Source organism: Chiloscyllium plagiosum, unplaced genomic scaffold, assembly GCF_037043375.1.
Source record: "Chiloscyllium plagiosum isolate Xiang-an unplaced genomic scaffold, Cpla_swu_hap1 HiC_scaffold_30, whole genome shotgun sequence".
Lineage (NCBI taxonomy): Eukaryota > Metazoa > Chordata > Chondrichthyes > Orectolobiformes > Hemiscylliidae > Chiloscyllium > Chiloscyllium plagiosum.
Genome location: NW_028270168.1, coordinates 60,348,469 through 60,358,060, shown reverse-complemented (window position 1 = coordinate 60,358,060; position 9,592 = coordinate 60,348,469).

Below are 9,592 nucleotides of genomic sequence, written 5' to 3'. Positions count from 1 at the left end.
GAAAGGCTGAGGCACTTGGGGTTGTTTTCATTGGAGAAAAGAAGGTTTAGGGGTGACTTGATAGAGGTGTACAAGATGATTAGGGGTTTAGATAGGGTCGACAGTGAGAATCTTTTTCACGTATGGAGTCAGCTATTACAAGGGGGCATAGCTTTAAACTTAGGGGGGGGTAGGTATAGGACAGATGTTAGATTAGATTAGATTTTAGATTAGATTAGATTACATTAGATTACAGTGTGGAAACAGGCCCTTCGGCCCAACAAGTCCACACCGACCCGCCGAAGCGAAACCCACCCATACCCCTACATTTACCCCTTGCCTAACACTACGGGCAATTTAGTATGGCCAATTCACCTAACCTGCACATCTTTGGACTGTGGGAGGAAACCGGAGCACCCAGAGGAAACCCACGCAGACACGGGGAGAACGTGCAAACTCCACACAGTCAGTTGCCTGAGTCGGGAATTGAACCCGGGTCTCTGGCGCTGCGAGGCAGCAGTGCTAACCACTGTGCCACCGTGCCGCCCACATTAGGGGGCGAGTCGTGAGTTCATGGAATGCCCTGCCAGTAGCAGTGGTGGACTCTCCCTCATTATGGGCATTTAAGCGGGCATTGGATAGGCATATGGAGGATAGTGGGCTAGTGTAGGTTAGGTGGGCTTGGATCGGCGCAACATCGAGGGCCAAAGGGCCTGTACTGCGCTGTATTCTTCTATGTTCTATGTTCTATATATACTTCATCTGGCATGTATTTGCCCACTCATTCAGCCTATCCAAATCACACTGCATTTGAATGCGTTCCCAATCAAGTTCGTTCTTTCTATACAGTGAAACTCAAGGAAAGGCAGCTGTATGTCCAACTCAGAATTGATTAGGAAATAAATTTCAATGAAATGAGAAATTGAGAAGGGAACAAAAGTACATTTTACTGTAATTTTTTAGCTTTGGTTGAGTGGTTAAGAAATTTAAGAAAAATTATTCCTGTTGCATTTGAAGTGAATGAGAAGTGATAATTTGTTTGAAACTTCTTTCAAAATGCCTGGGCATCAGGCAGAAGTTCTAACAGTGTTTTGTTATTTCTGTTGATAACAATGGACTGTCTAGTGAGCTCGAGATCGGGGGTGGAGTCAGGATGCGATCACATAAAGAATTGGTCCACCTCAGTGCTCTCACAAGTGAGCAAACCATAATGCCAGAAGCAACCTCAAACCTGTGCAGGAAACTTGGATATCGTATTGAAATTAACAAAGGATTAACAGCTACAAGGGTTTACCAACAAAGATAATGACACACACTCAGGTAAGCGTGATACTTGATGAATCAAATCAAGACCTTTTTGACAGAGTTTAGGAGCTACACAGCTTTGCATTGGAGTTTCTGTAATTTGAATTTGTTGATTATATTGACCTAGCATTTCTGGTGATGCTACTGGGCGGAACGGTAGCACAGTGGTTAGCACTGCTTCCTCACAGTGCGGGAGACACAGGTTCAATTCCCGCCTCAGGTGACTAACTGTGTGGAGTTTGCACATTCTCCCCGTGTCTGGGTGCTCTGGTTTCCTCCCACAGTCCAAAATGTGCAGGTCAGGTGAATTGGCCATGCTAAATTGCCTGTAGTGTTAGGTGCAGGGGTAAATGTAGGGGAATGGGTCTGGGTGGGTGCGCTTCGGCGGTTCGGTGTGGACTTGTTGGGCCGAAGGGCCTGTTTCCAAACTGTAAGTAATCTAATTAACATGGAACCATTCATTCGAATAGCTTACTGTTAGCACTCCAATCAACTTCAGGATCCAGATCTGCTCCTGGAAGGATGTGCATTGCAATTGACAGACAGTGGAAAAGATAATTGGTGATCTGTCTGGTTTCACTTGAACTGGCCAACACACTCTGCTGGTTTGGTGGAGGGAGGGTGCGAATGGTGCAGGTGAGGGCAGACTCCCCCAGTGGAGACTGGTTAGTAATGCACTTGAAGGAGTTCCAACCAAGTTTGTTCATTATATTCCCAAATCTCATTCAGGATTTCCTGATGATGCTGTATCTGTGTTTAGAATTTTGACCTTTCATAGCTAATTTGGTCAGTTACCCTTGTGAGAGAATGGAACTGAAGGTGTTGTTTTTCATTTTTAGTAGTTCAGTATCTGCTGAGTTTGTCAACAAAGATTCATTTGTTACTTTCCTATTCACCACTGCATTGTGCAAAGCCTTTTCATCAATTAAATCGCTTTGAAATATCCTGTTATGATGCTCAAAATGCATAAAGTTAATTTTCACACAACAAAGTTGTCAGCTGGAATATCTGCACAGTGCTCTGGAGTGATACTTGACCAGGTGACTGTTTTGCCAACTAAGTCACAGAGAGTCTGCAGTTTGGAGCTTTATTAATGTAAGTCAAATTAATTTTGATTTGTTAATGGTTGTATGTTTAAACCAAAACATAGGAGCAAATTGCTGCAGATGCTGGAATCAAAAAATATTCTGATGAAGAGTCACCTCGACTCAAACGTTAGCTTTGAGAGTGTGGTGCTGGAAAGGCACAGCAGGTCAGTCAGCATCAGAGGAGCAGGAGGATCAATGTTTCAGGCAAAAGTGTTGCGTGAGGAATGTTACCTTGCTGTCTGTCCACGGATATCACCTTGATTGACGTTCGAATATTAAGTAACGGATCATGTCCCAGCTGGATAGCTGAAACCAGATGTCTTGCTTGTTGGCTTCTTCAGCTCATGTTTCACCATTTTGATACTTTTCGAGTGGCTGGCTGCTGGTGCCTCAGTTGTAGATTTCACTTTTGAACGTGACTTGTGTAGTTACTAGTTCCTGATGAAGAGCTCATGCTCGGAGCATCGATTCCCCTGCTCCTTGGATGCTGCCTGACCTGCTGTGCTTTTACGACATAGAACATAGAAGATTACAGCGCAGTTGAGGCCCTTCAGCCCTTGATGTTGCGCCAACCTGTCGAACCAATCTGAATCCCTTCTAAACGACACTATTCTATTTTCGCCCATATGACTATCCAATGACCGTTTAAATGCCCTTAAAGTTGGCGACTCAACTACTGTTGCAGGCAGTGCGTTCCATGCGCCTACTATTCTGAGTGAAGAAACTACCTCTGACATCTGTCCTATACCTATCACCCCTCAATATAAAGCTAAGTCCCCTCAGGCCAGCCATCACCGTCCAAGGAAAAAGGCTATCACTGTCCACCCTGTCTAACCCTTTGATTATCTTATATATCTCAATTAAGTTGCCTCTCAAACTTCTTCTCGCTTAATATATTCTTTTTTAATGCTGCAGTTTCTGCATACAGCTTCTTTCCAGCAGCAATTTGCTGCTGCCTGACATGTGTTTCCACAGCAGTGGCAGTTTTGTGTCTGCGTTGGTGCTTGTCCCTGGGCCACCATTTTGTGAACTCTCAGCCACCATTTTGTGAGGTGTTGACCTTCCTTGGCTGCGAGTTCCATCACGGTTGCCATTCCCAGCACTTTCATTTAAGTGTAGTCACCTTTGCGTCAGTAATCTCTTCTGGATCGCTTCACATCTTACGGCAGGCTGCTACAAAAGGTAGAGTCTCGTGGGATCTGAGGTGAGTCGGCTAGCTGGATACAAAACCGACTCGGGGCGCATTTTTCGGAAAGGAGATCAGTAACTAGTGGCGTCCCGCAGGGCTCAGTGCTAGGACCTTTGTTGTTTGTGACGTGTAAATAAATGATCTGTACAAAGAGCTGTACAAAACTCCAGTTAGGCTACAATTGGGATATCGCGCGCAATGCTGTTCGGCACACTACCAGAAGGACGTGGATGCTTTGGAGAGGGTGCAGAGAAGGTTTACCAGCACGTTGCCTGCCCTGGAGCGCTTCTGCTGTGAGGAGAGGTTGAATAAACTTGGATTGTCGTCACTGCAAAGACGGAAGCTGAGGGGCGACCTGATAGTGGTCGACAGCATACTGAGAGGCATCGAAAGGGTGGGGTGGCGAGTCAGTGGGTACAGGTTCACGGTGAGAGGGGGAAAGTGAGAAGGGAAAAGTGCGGGGAAAGGTTTTCACACAGAGGATGGTGGGTGCCTGGAACGCGTTGCCAGTCGAAGCGCTGGAAGCAGGCACATTAGGAACGTGGGTTGGTACATTAGGAACTTGCAGCGTGGGTTGGTACCTGGGACTTCGATGTTGTGGCTATTACGGAGACATGGGTAGAACAGGGACAGGATTGGCTGTTGCAGGTTCCAGGGTTTAAATGTTTTAGTAGGGTCAGAGGTGGGGGTAAAAGAGGGGGAGGTGTGGCATTGCTTGTCAAAGATAGTATTACAGCTGTGGAAAGGACGATGGATGAAGACTCGCCGTCTGAGGTAGTTTGGGCTGAGGTTAGGAATAGGAAAGGTGAGCTCACCCTGTTAGTAATTTTTTACAGGCCTCCTAATAGTCCTAGAAACGTAGAAGAAAGGATTGCGAGGATGATTCAAGAGAAGAGTGAAAGTAATAGGGTGGTTGTTATGGGGGACTTTAACTTTCCTGATATTGATTGGGAAAGCTATAGCTCAAGTTCGTTAGATGGGTCAGTGTTTGTCCAATGTGTGCAGGAGGGTTTCCTGACACAATATGTAGATAGGCCAACAAGAGGTGAGGCCATACTGGATTTGGTTCTGGGTAACGAACCAGGCCAGGTGTTAGAATTAGAGGTAGGTGAGCACTTTGGGGACAGTGACCACAATTCGGTGACTTTTACTCTAGCGATGGAGAGGGATAAGTGTGCACTACAGGGCAAGAGTTATAGCTGGGGGCAGGGAAATTATGATGCGGTGAGGCATGACTTAGGATGTGTGGCTTGGAAAAGTAAGCTTCAAGACAAGGGCGTAACTGATATGTGGAGCTTGTTCAAGGAGCAACTATTGAGTGTCCTTGATAAGTATGTACCCGTCAGGCAGGGAGGAAAGGGTCGTGTGAGGGAGCCGTGGTTTAATAAGGAATTGGAATCCCTTGTTAAATGGAAGAGGGCGGCCTATGTAAAGATGAGGCGTGAAGGTTCAATTGGGGCGATTGAGAGTTATACGGTAGCCAGGAAGGACCTGAAGAGAGAGCTAAGAGCAGCAAGGAGGGGACATGAAAGGGCCTTAGTTGGTAGGATTAGGGAAAACCCTAAGGCTTTCTATAGGTATGTCAGGAATAAAAGAATGACTAGGGTAGGAATAGGTCCAGTCAAGGATAGTAGTGGGAAGTTGCGTGTGGAGGCTGAAGAGATTGGGGAGACATTGAATGAATACTTTTCGTCAGTATTCAATCAGGAACAGGACATTGTTGTCAATGTGAGTACTGAGTCACAATTAAGTAGAATGGATGGCTTTGAGGTATGTAGAGAAGAGGTGTTGGAAATTCTGGAAAGGGTGAAAATAGATAGGTCCCCTGGGCCTGATGGCATTTATCCTAGGATTCTCCGGGAAGCAAGGGAGGAGATTGCAGAGCCATTGGCCTTGATTTTTATGTCCTCGTTGTCTACAGGAGTAGTGCCAGAAGATTGGAGGCTAGCAAATGTGGTTCCCTTGTTCAAGAAGGGGAGTAGGGATAACCCTAGTAACTATTGGCTGGTGAGTCTCACTTCTGTTGTGGGCAAAATCTTAGAGAGAATTCTAAGGGATAGGATTTATGAACATCTGGATAGGAATAATGTGATCAAGGATAGTCAGCATGGTTTTGTGAAGGGCAGGTCGTGCCTCACAAACCTTATTGAATTCTTTGAGAAGGTGACTAAGGAGGTGAACGAGGGGAAAGCGGTAGATGTGGTGTATATGGATTTTAGTAAGGCGTTTGATAAGGTTCCTCATGGTGGACTACTGCAAAAAACACGGAGGTATGGCATTGAGGGTGAGTTGGAGGTTTGGATTAGGAGTTGGCTGGCTGGAAGAAGACAGAGGGTAGTAGTTGATGGCAAAGGTTCATCTTGGAGTGCCGTCACTAGCGGTGTTCCGCAAGGATCTGTTTTGGGACCATTGCTGTTTGTCATTTTTATAAATGACCTGGAGGAGGGGTTAGAAGGTTGGGTGAGCAAGTTTGCGGATGATACGAAAGTCGGAGGAGTTGTAGACAGTGAGGAAGGATGTGGCAGGTTACAGCGCGATATAGATAAGCTGCAGAACTGGGCAGAAAGGTGGCAAATGGCGTTCAATGTAGCTAAGTGTGAGGTGATTCACTTTGGTAAGAGTAATAAAAAGATGGGGTACTGGGCTAATGGACGGATACTTGGTAGTGTGGATGAGCAGAGGGATCTTGGTGTCCATGTACACAGATCTTTGAAAGTTGCCACCCAGGTAAATAGTGCGGTGAAGAAGGCATATGGCGTACTGGCTTTTATTGGTAGAGGAATTGAGTTCCGGAGTACTGAGGTCATGTTGCAGTTGTATAAGACTCTGGTGCGTCCGCATCTGGAGTATTGTGTGCAGTTTTGGTCGCCATACTATAGGAAGGATGTGGAGGCACTGGAACGGGTGCAGAGGAGGTTTACCAGGATGTTGCCTGGTATGGTAGAAAGATCATATGAGGAAAGGCTGAGGCACTTGGGGTTGTTTTCATTGGAGAAAAGAAGGTTTAGGGGTGACTTGATAGAGGTGTACAAGATGATTAGGGGTTTAGATAGGGTCGACAGTGAGAATCTTTTTCCAAGGGGGCATAGCTTTAAATTAAGGGGGGGTAGGTATAGGACAGATGTTAGGGGTAGGTTCTTTACTCAGCGAGTCGTGAGTTCATGGAATGCCCTGCCAGTAGCAGTGGTGGACTCTCCCTCATTATGGGCATTTAAGCAGGCATTGGATAGGCATATGGAGGATAGTGGGCTAGTGTAGGTTAGGTGGGCTTGGATCGGCGCAACATCGAGGGCCGAAGGGCCTGTACTGCGCTGTATTCTTCTATGTTCTATGTTTAAGGCTCACCTTGTTAGACACGTGAACGGGAGGCGGAACGGCGGGACTGAAACCACGTCTGGGCAACAAGTAGCACGTCCAAACAAGGAGTAGGAATCGGCACAGGCTCGCTGGGCCCTGTGTTATCGACCCGACGTGCCAAAGTCTCCGGCCACGTGTATAACTTTGGTGAATTTCTGCAAATACCTTGTAGACGGGGCTGTGACAGGGACCTTATTGGGGTGTCGACGATAATGAGGGCCACGGCGGGCATTTTTGCTGAGTTTGCAGATGGCACAAAGATAGCGAGAGGGACAGGTAGTTTTGAGGAAACGGGCAGGCTGCAGAAGGGCGTGGAGATGAAGGGCGAGTGGGGAAAGAAGTGACCAAGTGTGCGGTTTTGCACTTTGGTAGCAAGAACAATCGGGTAGACGATTTTCTGAACGAGGGAAAGGCTTTGCAAATCTGAAGCGCTGAGGGTCTTGGGAGTCTTAGTTCCAGGTTGTTTCATGATTAACATGCAGGTTCATCCGATGGTTCGGAAGGCAAATGCAGTGTCGGCATTCATTTCAAGCGGGCGAGAAAAAAGGAGCAGAGACGTGCTGCTGAGGCTGCATCAGACTCTGGTCTGACCACAGGTGGAATATCGGGAGCAGTTTTGTGCCCTGTACCAAAGGAAGGGATGCGCTGGTGTTGGAGGGAGTCTAGAGAAGGTTTACAAGCGTGTTCCCCCTGGGGCTGAAGGGTTTGTCACACGAGGTCTCTGGGTCTATACCCGATGGTGTTTCGAAAGGTAAGGCGGGATCTGACTGAACCTTACAGGCTACTGGGAGGCCTGGTCAGAGTGGATGTGAAGAAGATTAGATTAGATTACATTACATTACAGTGTGGAAACAGGCCCTTCGACCCAACAAGTCCACACCGACCCGCCGAAGCGCAACCCACCCATACCCCTACATTTGCCCCTTACCTAACACTACGGGCAATTTAGCATGGCCAATTCACCTGACCTGCACATCTTTGGACTGTGGGAGGAAACCGGAGCACCCGGAGGAAACCCACGCAGGCACGGGGAGAACGTGCAAACTCCACACAGTCAGTCGCCTGAGGCGGGAATTGAACCCGATGATCCCACTAGTAGGCGAGACGAGGACCTGGAAGTACAGCCTCAGGGTGAAGGGTCGTCCCTTCAGGCTGAGATGAGGTTGCATTTAAGACAGAGATAGAGAGGTTCTTGATTATAAGGGGATCAAGGGTTGTGGGGAGAGGGCAGGAGAATCGGGGTTGAGAAACCTGTGAGCCACGACCGAATGGCGGAGCGTGGGCCGAATGGCCCGATTCTGCTCCTACGTCTTATGGGCCGTCAGACCTTCCGTGGTCTTGCGGTCATGACAGAAAGCAGTTGTTTCCCAGAGGGTGGCGGCGGTCTGGAATGCACTGCTTGGGAGGGTAGCGAGGCGGGGAACCTCAAAACCTTGAAAAACTACTTGGATGAGCACTGGAAATGTCATAACCTTTCCTGGCTACGGACCAAGTGCTGGAAAGTGGGACTAGAGCAGACTTAGAGTAGCTTTGTCAGTGCGGACTCGGAGGGCCAAAGGGCCTCTTCTGTACTGTGTGACTGTGTGGGGAAGCTTTCTGATTCCCATCTGTTGATTGAGGCCGCCCCATTGATGCTTCCTGATGCGGAGCAGCCGGATGGATCCAAGTGCGCATTGAAGGTGAGAGGGTGGCAGAGAGCTTCGGAGCCTCCGTCCGTTTGGTTCAGGTTTCGTCTCGTCCTGATGCAAGCATCGATGTACGTGCTCAGTGGCTACCAATAGAGTGAAGGTGCAGTTGATCACTGACTCCACGCGTGGTGCTGCAGGTTGTAATGTCTAGACGAAAACAGAACTCGCTGCACCCTTCGGGAGAAGGGTCACTGGACTCGAAAAAGCGTTAATTCTGCTTTTTCCCCACAGATGCTGAGGTTTTGCTTACTGGGTGTTTTGCTTTATTTTGCATTTTAGACCTTGCTTTTTGATTGCACAGCCACTATCAAACCATTAGCTTGCTGTTAGCGCTGCAATTAGCACTCTTGAATCTTGATTTGCAATTCTAAGGAAGCAGACCGAATTGGAATGTTTGGAGCCGAACCAATAAAGGCTGATTTGCTGTAAATTGATCTTCACATCCCCGCCCCGTCGTGCTATTCATTTGCACGAGGTGGGTTGGGGGATGGGAGTTCACACTTTCCAAGACAAGATGGATTAGTCTGTAAGAGGTACTGTTCGTAAAGGTGAGCGAGCCGAGATTTCCTGACAGTGAGATTTTTCGGTCAGAATTCGAACCTGCTCCAATCATTTGCCTTGTGGGGAGGCAGGGATTTTTCACATTGGTAACAGCTGAGATTTTTAGAACGTCGAACAGAGCAGCGCAACAACAGGCCCTTCGGCAACTGTGAGAAACAAAACTCACTCACAATTCAGCCTGAGACAAAGCCTTGGAAACAAGAACATTTAATTCTTTACGGCCTTGCAAGAACAGGCGTTTTGCTCAAGCAATCAGGCTAGCAAAAGCGCGCGAAAACAAAACATGTAAGCATTCTTATTCAGTTTGCAAGTTGCGGAATCACGCCTCCCTTTTCCCATCCTATCATAAGCCGATTACCTCACTCGTTTTTCTCTAATTTTCCTTATCTGACTACCCTGCTGTCCTTGTCCTTGTCTGTTACAGC